Source organism: Triticum dicoccoides, chromosome 7B (assembly GCF_002162155.2).
Source record: "Triticum dicoccoides isolate Atlit2015 ecotype Zavitan chromosome 7B, WEW_v2.0, whole genome shotgun sequence".
NCBI classification, from domain to species: Eukaryota; Viridiplantae; Streptophyta; class Magnoliopsida; order Poales; family Poaceae; genus Triticum; species Triticum dicoccoides.
Genome location: NC_041393.1, coordinates 716,565,342 through 716,576,580, shown reverse-complemented (window position 1 = coordinate 716,576,580; position 11,239 = coordinate 716,565,342).

Genomic DNA, 11,239 nt, shown 5'->3' with positions numbered 1-11,239 from the left:
TCTTCTTCTTCTCCTTCTTCTTCTTCTTCTTCTTCTTCTTCTTCTTCCTCCTCCTCCTCTTCTTCGTCTTCTTCTTCTTCTTCTTCCTCCTCCTCTTCTTCTTCTTCCTCCTCTTCTTCTGCTTCTTCTTCCTCTTTTTTATATATAGAGTTCAATGAAGACCAAATGCTTGTGATAGTTCGAAAATAAACATATTTAAATTGTGCATCTGAACGCAGAAAAAATACATTGATCAGTACCGCCTTTCAGCCAAAACGCGCTACTGCTACACAGAAGTACATATAAAAAATACATTGATCATCAACGATCTTTTTGTATAGAATCTAAATCGTCAATAGGAATCTACCAGCGATTTAAGAACCGGCGAAGACTCCTATTGCAGCCACAGATCCTACACATAGAGTTCAATGAAGACCAAATGTTTGGGATAGTTTGAGAAGTAACATACTTAAGGTGGTCAAATTCTTGTTAGGGGAGCGAGGTGGGACTAAAAATAGCGCCTGCCACAACCTATTTAGTACCGGTTCGTGCCACGAACCGGTACTAAAGGTGCTGGCTGGGCACCAGCATCTTTACTACCGGTTCGTGTCACGAACCGGTACTAAAGATTCCCAAAGAACCGGTACTAAAGGTCACCTCCCGCCAAGTCATTTGAACCGGCACTAATGGGAGCATTAGTGCCGGCTCATATGCGAACCGGTACTAATGTTTCACATATTAGGTCCTTTTTCTACTAGTGCTCTACTCTCTTGTGATGAATTGAGTTTTCCCCTTTGAAGTTATCTTATCGGATTGGGTCTTTTATGAGAACATTTGATGTATGTCTTGCCGTGCTTATCTGTTGTGACAATGGGATATCATGTGCCTCTTGATGTATGTTTTTGTGACCAACTTGCGGGTTCCGCCCATGAACCTATGCATAGGGGTTGGCACACGTTCTTGACTCTCCGGTAGAAACTTTGGGGCACTCTTTGAAGTACTTTGTGTTGGTTGAATAGATGAACCTGAGATTGTGTGATGCATATCGTATAATCATGCCCATGGATACTTGAGGTGACAATGGAGTATCTAGGTGACATTAGGGTTTTGGTTGATTTGTGTCTTAAGGTGTTATTCTAGTACGCACTCTTGAATAGATTGATCCGCAAGAATAACTTTGAGGTGGTTTCGTACCCTACCATAATCTCTTTGTTCGTTCTCCGCTATTAGTGTCTTTGGAGTGACTCTTTGTTGCATGTTGAGGGCTTGTTATATGATCTATCTATGTTATTATTGTTGAGAGAACTTGCACTAGTGAAAGTATGAACCCTAGGCCTTGTTTCCTATCATTGTAATACCGTTTACGCTCACTTTTACCACTTGTTACCTTGCTATTTTTATTATTTCAGATTACAAAAACCTATATCTACTATCTATTTTGCACTTGTATCTTCATCTCTTCGCCGAACTAGTGCACCTATACAATTTACCATTGTATTGGGTGTGTTGGGGACACAAGAGACTCTTTGTTATTTGGTTTCAGGGTTGTTTGAGAGAGACCATCTTCATCCTACGCCTCCTACGGATTGATAAACCTTAGGTCATCCACTTGAGGGAAATTTGCTACTGTCCTACAAACCTGTGCACTTGCAGGCCCAACAACGTCTACAAGAAGAAGGTTGTGTAGTAGACATCAATGCCCAGTCCCGAAATGCAAAAATGAATTTACTTTATGTTGTCAAATAATAAATTCCTTGGAAAGTGTTGGTATGGAGGGCACCCGTGGATACAGCTAGCCATGGAAATTGAAAGTTGGTGGAAAAAGGAATAATTTTTTTTCCTATTTGGGAATCGCCTATGATATATCTAGCAGGGAAAGTGTTGGGATGCTCTGAGTCGTTTTCATTGATGGGATGGATACACCTCCCAAAATGTTTTTATCTCTTTTTTTTTCGCTTTGAGCTCTGGCGCCTCTACAAATCCCTACTTCCCTCTACGAAGGGCATTTCTTTTACTTTATGCAATTTTTATTTTTGAAATTGAGTCTCCATCCTCTCTTATAAAAGCACCAACTAGGAGGCAATATGATCGTATACTGGGTGTAGCTAATATTCGAGTGTGTTTCATGAATGGATCAATGTTTGAGCATGATGGGCTAGGGATAACTTGTTTTAGCATTGATATTTTGAAAGACATGGTTGCTTGTTGATAAGCTTGATTATCTAAATTATTATGTCAAAACTAGACTATTGCTTTGAATCACATAAAGTTCCATATGTCCATGCTATAAAAGAATATGATATGTCATGATAAACAACACTCCACATCAAAAATTCTGTTTTATCACTTACCTACTCGAGGACGAGAAGGAGTTAAGCTTGGGGATGCTGATACGTCTCCAACGTATCTATAATTTTTGATTACTCCTTGCTATTTTATTATCAATCTTGGATGTTTTACAATCATTTTATAGTCATTTTATATCATTTTTTGGTACTAACCTATTGACATAGTGCCAAGTGCCAGTTGCTATTTTCTGCATGTTTTTTACATCACAGGAAATCAATATCAGACGGAGTCCAAATTCCACGCCAATTTATGATGATTTTTTATGGACCAAAAGGAAGAAGATGGGCCCTGGTTGCACCCGGGGGAAGTACCGAGGAGGGGACAACCCACCAGGGCGCGCCAGGAGGCCCAAGCGCGCCCTGGTGGGTTGTGCCCACCTCGGGTACCCCCGGACCGCCTCTTTGCTCTATAAATACCCCAATATTCCAGAAACCCTAGGGGAGTCGACGAAATATTCATCCAGCCGCTGAAGAGTCCAGAACCACTAGATCCAATCTAGACACCATCATGGAGGGGTTCACCACTTCCATTGGTGCCTCTCCGATGATGCATGAGTAGTTCTTTGTAGACCTTCGGGTCCGTAGTTAGTAGCTAGATGGCTTCCTCTCTCTCTCTCTCTCTTGATTATCAATACAATGGTCTCTTGGAGATCCATATGATGTAAGTCTTTTGGCGGTGTGTTTGTTGGGATCTGATGAACTTCGAGTTTATGATCAGTTATATCTTTTTATATCCATGAAAGTTATTTGAGTTCTTTGATATCTTATATGCATGATCTCTTATAGCCTCGTATTTCTTCTCCGATATTTGGGTTTTGTTTGGACAACTTGATCTATTTATCTTACAATGGGAAGAGGTGCCCGGTAGTGCGTTCGATCTTACGGTGCTTGATCCCAGTGACAGAAAGGGAACCAACACGTATGTATCATTGCTACTAAGGATAAAAAGATGAGATCTATATCTGCCGCAATAGATAAACGGATCTTGTCTACATCATGTCATCGTTCTTAATGCATTACTCCATTTTTTCATGGACTTAATACACTAGATGCATGCTGGATAGCGGTCGATGTGTGGAGTAATAGTAGTAGATGCAGGTAGGAGTCGATCTACTAATCTTGGACATGATGCCTATGTAATGATCATTGCCTAGATATCGTCATAATTATTTAAAGTTCTATCAATTGCCCAACAGTAATTTGTTCACCCACCGTTTGCTATCTTTCTCGAGAGAAGCCACTAGTGAAACCTACGGCCCTCGGGTCTTCTTTCTCATATATTTGCCTTGCAATCTACTTTTTCCTTGCGTTTATCTTCAGATCTATTAAACCAAAAATACAAAAATACCTTGCTGCAATTTATTCTTATTTATTTTATTTGGCGTTCGATATATCAATCTACTACAAATTTACCTCATGTCCTTTGCCTATCTTGAGGCGCCGTGCCCCGAAAGGGATTGACAACCCCTTTAACACGTCCGGTTGCGAGGTATTGTTATTTGTGTGCAAGGGCTGTTTACATTGTGTTGCTTGGTTCTCCTCCTGGTTCGATAACCTTGGTTTCATATCTGAGGGAAATACCTACCGCCGCTGTGCTGTATCATCCCTTCCTCTTTGGGGAAATACCGACGTAGCTTCAAGCGACATCACCTCTCATCGATAGGGGGTCGATCTCCATCAACATCCTCAGATTGGTACCTGTGGGTTGCTAGTAGTGTTGATTACTCCTTGTAGTTGATGCTAGTTGGTTTATTCGGTGGAAGATCATATGTTCAGATCCTTTTTGCATATTAATACCCCTCTGATTATGAACATGAATATGATTTGTGAGTAGTTACATTTGTTCCTGAGGACATGAGAGAAGTCTTGTTATAAGTAATCATGTGAATTTGGTATTCGTTCGATATTTTGATGAGATGTATGTTGTCTCTCCTCTAGTGGTGTATGTGAACGTCGACTACATGACACTTCACCATTGTTTGTGCCCAGGGGAAGGCATTGAGAAGTAATAAGTAGATGATCGGTTGCTAGAGTGACAGAAGCTTAAATCATAGTTTATGCAATGCTTTGTAAGGGGCTGACTTGGATCCATATGTTTCATGCTATAGTTATGTTTACCTTAATTCTTCTTTCGTAGTTGCGGATGCTTGCGATAGGGGTTAATAATAAGTGGGATGTGAAAGAACATGCGGTGCCCCCATGTTTGGTTTTGGTAATTGATGACAATCTCTATGGACTAATGGTTGTCTTGAGTTATATTTGAAGGATTTGACCATAGGATTTTCTTGAAGTCCATGTGTTGGTTTCAAGGAGTTTATGAGTTGACCAAGGTGCTATTAAGGAATTATCCAAAGATTGGTCATGTCAGTGTTGAGCTTATTGCAAGCATGTCTTGAAGAAGAAGATTGTGTGATCATTCATGTTTACCTTCAAGACATCATCCAAATGAAGACAGTTGGAAAGATTCAAGGTTGATCAAGACTAAGTCAAGAGTGAATCAAGTTGATCAACTCACAAAGCGTAAAAGATGTACCGAGAGGGATCAAGTGATCCCATGGTATGGTAAGCATTGTCCATTGCACTTTGTGTACTAACCCATGGTCTCTGTGAGAGTTCTATGTGGGGTTAGGTACGTGTCCATGGGTTTGCGTCAAAAGGAAGATATCATACAACCCATGGAAAGGATGACATCAAGTGGTAATCGTCATCAAGATTGCCGTGTGCAAGTTCAAGTGGAGCATCATGAAGAGACCAAGTGCTTGAATCTTGCCATCCATTATGGTGTCAATGGACTTGTGAAGATGTGCCGAAGAGTGGCTCACCCATAGTGGACTATGGGGGAGCAATCATCTAGTCTTCATCGAGCCAACGCAATCAAGAAAGGTGGTCCAACTTGAGGGAGTCAAGATCGTCATCATCTAGCTCAAGTGGACCATGTGCAAGGCAAAGGTTTTCCCTTGATAGGTTTTCTATTTTACCGGTCTCGTGGTGGTAGTTGGGAGACCGGGTTACAGGATCGTTTGACGTACTATCAAGGGGGGCTCTCAAGTTGGTAGCTTGATCGTATCGTTAGTAGAGAGCTCAAACCATTGCATCCTTGCATCATGTTTCTTGGTTCTTGTTTGGTTCTCTTTGTGAGTCTTAGAGCTTATGGTCATCTTGATGACAAGCTTGAGTTCATCGAAAACGGAGTTCGCATGTGTCTTCTATGATGTTTTCGGTGTCGGAGGTTTTACCGGTCTTATCCGAGGAAGGGTTCTCTCCATTTTCTTATGGGCCTTTTATATTTTGCTTGTTATTGATATTTCTTTCAAGATTGTGTTAGCCCTTGTCGCTAGCTTTCCAACAAACTTGGTTTCATCGAATTCGAAGTCCGTTTGCAAAAGTTGTGGCAATTTTGGTGTTCTGAAAAGGCTGGAGCAGTACTACCGCGAGTTGGAGCGGATGTAATTTTTTATTACCGCTACAGAGCGGTACTACCGCACCTCCTACAGCAGTAGTACCGTTCCAGACCAGAAAACTCGTCCCAAGTCCTGGGAGGTAGGCACGGAAGTATTTTTTTTGTATCGCTCACAAGCAGTAGTACTGCTACCATTTGCGGTAGTACCGTGAGGTCGAGCGGTATTACCGTGAGGAGGAGCGGTAGTACCACTCCGGCGGTTCTACTGGCCTTTTGCCTCCTTGCTGTTGTTTTTCAAAGGGGTACTACTGCCCTAGTGGTAGTACCGCTCCTTGGAGTGGTAGTACCGCTCTGTGCGGGCTGTGAGCATAACGGTTGGATTTTCCCCCACCTATAAAAGGGGGTCTTCTTCCCCATTGAACCTTATCCTTTGAGCTCGTGTTCTTCCCCCATTGTTGACCTTCTCCGAGCTTGCTATCTCTCAATCCCTCTATGGATTCTTGCTAGTTTTTAAGGGAAAAGAGAGAGGAGATCTAGATCCACGTTTCCACCAATCACTTTCTCCTCTATGTGAGGGGAACCCCTTGGATCTAGATCTTGGAGTTCTTGGTGTTCTCCTTCTTGTTCTTCCTCTCATTTTCCTCCCTAGCATTAGTTGGTTCGGTGGTATTTGAGAGAGAAGGACTTGGGCACTCCGTGTGCCCTTGCCATTGCATTTGGTGCATCAGTTTGAATTCTCCACGTGATACGTGGAAGTTACAAGTTGAGAAGCTTATTACTCTTGGGTGCTTGGTACCCTTGAGCTTGTTACTCTTGGGTGTTTGGACACCCTAGAGCTTGTTCCTATTGGGTGCCTTGGCGCCCTAGACAGTTGGAGTTGTTCGGAGCTCAATCATTGTGGTGTAAAGCTCAGGGCAAGCGTCCGGGTCTCCAATTAGGTTGTAGAGATCGCCCCGACCAATTTGACGGGTACCAGTGACTGCCCCCAAGGGTTGCCAAAGTGTACGGGTTCGGTGACCGCCCCCAAGGGTTGCCATTTGTACGGGTTCGGTGACCGCCCTCAAGGGTCCCTTAGTGGAATCACGACATCTTGCATTGTGCGAGGGCGTGAGGAGATTACAGTGGCCCTAGTGGCTTCTTGGGGAGTATTGTGCCACCACACCGCTCCAAACGGAGATTAGCATCCGCAAGGGTGTGAACTTCGGGATACATCATCGTCTCCGCGTGCCTCGGTTATCTCTTACCCGATCCCTTTACTTATGCACTTTACTTTGTGATAGCCATATTGTTCTTTGTCATATATCTTGCTATCACATAGTTGCTTATCTTGCTTAGCATAAGTTGTTGGTGCACATAGGTGAGCCTAGTTGTTTTAGGTTTTGTGCTTGACAAATTAACCGCTAGGTTTATTCCGCATTTGTTCAAGCCTAAACCGTAATTATTTTAAAGCGCCTATTCACCCCCCTCTAGGCGGCATCCACGATCTTTCAATTGGTATCAGAGCCTCGTCTCTCCTTGTTAGGCTTAACCGCCTAGAGAGTAAAGATGTCGACTAGGGGATTAGGATTCTCTGACACTCTTAGTTTCAATGGCACAAATTTTGATGTTTGGGTAATTCGCATGCTTAATCTCTTTAGGGTCATGGACCCAAATTTAGAGCGAATTGTAGATATGGAGTTTTCTCCTCCAAAGGACCCCCAAAGATTATCTTTAGAGGATGAGAAAAACTCTTATCTCAATGCTCAAGCTTCTAATGTGATTTTCGATGCTTTGAGCAATATAGTTATATTTCAACTCATGCCGTTTTGGGATGCTCATGAGTTGTGGACGAAGCTTCAAGATAAATATGGTGTGTCCAAGTTTTGTGGCGATGATTGTTCTCCCTCCACCTCCGGCCGTGTTGCCTTCTCAACTTCTTCTACTTCACCTACATGTGGATTGCCACAAGGTAATGCTATGGTGAGTAGTGTTGGTCATTGCAATGATGATAGTGTGCTAATCGTTGGTGACTCTTCATCACTATTTTATTGCAATGCTCCTTCTTTGGACTTTAACACTTCAAGCACTCCAAATGTTTCACATGCTTGCGTTGATAGCCCTAGCATATCATGTAGAAATTGCTTGACTAAATCTCATGATGATATGCTTGCTATGTCTTGTTGCCATGATAAAAATTCATCTATTTCCTCGAATTGTTGTGCTAACAATGTAGAGGAAACCAAACACTCCATGGAACAATATGTGGTATTTAATGGTTCCTCAAGGGATCCTACATCATCATCTATTGCTTTTTGCCTTATGGCTAAGGCGTCAAAGGTACCTCCTTCTTTGTACCCCAATATGTCTCTTGATGATGATGTTGATGCTAATGGTGATGAGGATAATGATGAAGAGATTGATAATGTTGCCTCCTTAAAAACTAAGGGGGAAATGATTTTTAAAGCTCTTCATAAAAATAAAATTGCTTGTTCCAACTTCATGGAAATAATGTCCATTGCCATTGATGGCAAGAAATACATTGAGGAGTTGGAATCTCATCTAGAGTAGCATGAGGTCACCATTGAGAAAACGGAAGCTCATGAGTGTGATTACGCAAATGAGATCGCGGAGCTATCTCAAGCTCTTGAACATGAACAAACCACCTCCGAATCTCTTGAGGAGACTTTTGCTCTAGAATTATCTAGAGTGAGGGAATCTCATGATAGAGCTCTTGAGGTGGCCAATGATTTCAAAACTAAAAATCTAAGCTTGAGGTTGCTCATGCTAGACTCCTTGAGGACTTTGAGCAACTCGAAAATGGCTCTAGGGTCATTAAGAGTGAGCTCATCGAACTCACCGAGTCTCATGCTCAACATAAAGCTTCCTATTTGAAAGAGCTTGCCAAGTTGCCTTCTCCTCTTGTTGTCAATGATGATGCTTGTGCTACTAACTCTATTTCTTGTCAATCATCCATTTTGAAGGAGAATGTTGAGCTAAGGGCTCAACTTGAGTTTCTATCTATCAATTATGGGAAATTGGAAGAAAGCCATGAAAAGCTCTCAAGCTCTCATGATGATCTTCTAGTATCCCATAATGTGCTAAATATAGCTCATGAGGCCATGATTGCTAAGGTAACATCAAGTGAGCCTCATGTGGATACTAGCACTACTTTTAGTCAAAATGCTATATTGCCTTGTGCTAGTCCTCATGATTCATCCATGCATAACATTGGTACATCTTGTGATGAATTGCTTTCCTTGCCTTGTTGCTCTCACAATGAAGTTTATACTTCCTCTAGTGCTTGTATTGAGACTAACCATGTAGAGGAAATCAAAGAGCTCAAGGCACAAGTCACTTCTTTGAAGAAAGACTTGGAAAAGTGTCATGAAGGGAAGGGCACACTCAACAATATCTTGAGTGTGCAAAAATCTCCCAATGACAAAGGTGGACTTGGATTCAACTCCAACAAGAAGAAGAAGTCCAAGTTGAACAAGAAGAAGGGCCAAGAACAAGTCAAGAATTCAGCCAAGATTATTTGCTTCAAGTGCAAAATTGAAGGGCATCATGTTAGATCTTGCCCATTGAAGAAGAAGGCCATTATTGACAAGCAACAAATGAAGAGGCCACAAGTTCAATCTCATGCTCAACCTCAAGTTGAAGAAAGGCCACTTCCCAAGAAGACTCAAGTTAATGCTTCTCTTGTGGAAAAATCAAGTGAGAAGAAAGTGAAGAGTAGACGTTGCAACTTATGTCATGAGAAAGGTCACGTCACTTCTTCATGCACTAGTGGTAACTTATCCAACCCAATTATTATTGATGATATTTATTCTCTTGGGAAGGATAAGGTTGACAATGTGTTTTCCAAAGTTGTTGGTACTCAAAGTGGCGTCAAGAAAAGAACCATTTGGGTAGCCAAGCCTATTGTGACTAACCTCTTAGGACCCAACTTGGTTGGTGACCAACAAGCTCAAACTTGATCAATAGGTGTTGTTGGAGGGCATTGGAGACTTGGCTACATTATGAAGAATTAAGGGGACTTCATCATTCTTATTGTCTCAAGCCAAGTCAATTGGATTATCAAGTTTCTATCTTATATCCAATGTGCCTCCTTGCGTAACTTATACTTAAATTGTTTACATTGAAAGTTACTTGCCTCCTTTCATGTTTTGGTTTTGTTCCTTGCATGTGTTTGTATATGTTGTGATTCCAACTTTCTTATCTTGAGAAATCAAGTATGTGTGTGTTGGTTTGCACATCACGTACGTGTGTGTCATGCGTTGAGCCTTTATGCTTCTTGTTTGTACCCTAGTTGGCTCTTGTGAGAGATTAATGGAATATCCCATTATGGGGGAGTGATGTGGGTTGTACACCTCACAATCCTATAATTGCGTGCACATGAGTAATACCATCTAGTGTTGATATTTCAAGATTATCTAGTCGCTATGTGGTATGTCTTCTCATGAGAAATTCAAATTCTAAATAGTCCATTAATTATCTCTCGTTGGATCCTCTTATTTCCTCTTGTTAAGTTTTCTTTGGTATCACATTATGGGGGAGTAATATGCTATGTGCACATTACAAGCCTAGAAAATGTGTACATTTGAGATATTGTCACTTAGAGTTGATAGGATTAATTATCTTGTTCCTAAGTGACATGTTAGCTCTACAAGTTGCAATTTTCTTGTGTTTGTTGTGAAGATGATGTTGGATGTCCTTGTTATCTACCACCGGGATTTATTTTCAAATACTTCTTGTCTTTGACAATTGGTAGTCACTTATGTGTGGTAGAATTTGTTGATCATCTTTACTTTGGCTTTTGTTTTTATTTGCCTTTTCTCTTGCCAAGGTTTGTGTCAACTCCCGTTGTCTTCCCTACCACTTGTGGATCTTGTTTATTTCTTGTTCTTGTCTAGTGTTTTCTAGATATAGTGAAAGTGGTGATCGCACCTTGTGCATTTTGTATTCAGATGCAAATCCTATATAATGCACAACTCGTGGGGGAGCTATCCTATTTTCTTTAGAACACTCTTCTTGTGATCCTTATCAAGTGTGTTTTGGTGGAATGCAAGCCATTTCTTTTTGGTACTTTGTGCCATCATGAAACTTTGTTGAGAGCTTGGTTGGTTTGGAACCATCCTCTCTTTGGGAGTTTGACATCTTTAGTTTAGTGTGTATCAATGGATATCTCATTCCTTGATGTATCTTTAATGATATCTTCCAAGTGATGATTTCTCCATTTGGTATCCTTTTCACTTGGCATTTCTTTATCTTTTGGTTTCGGGTTTTGAAAGTCTTGAGCATGCATGTTTACTTCATGTATTTTATTTGGCATGCTTTCTTTCTTTGACTCAATATATAGGGGAATCTCCACCAAGTCTCAAATCGTATGAGATGTGTATGAAATTCATTTTCATATCTATTTGCACATATTTATGTCGAGATTGTCCTATGTATTGATGTTTCTAAACCTTTGGTCCCAATGAGTTTGGGTACCATTTTGTTTGTGTTGTTGTTCTAGGAACATTGGAGATGC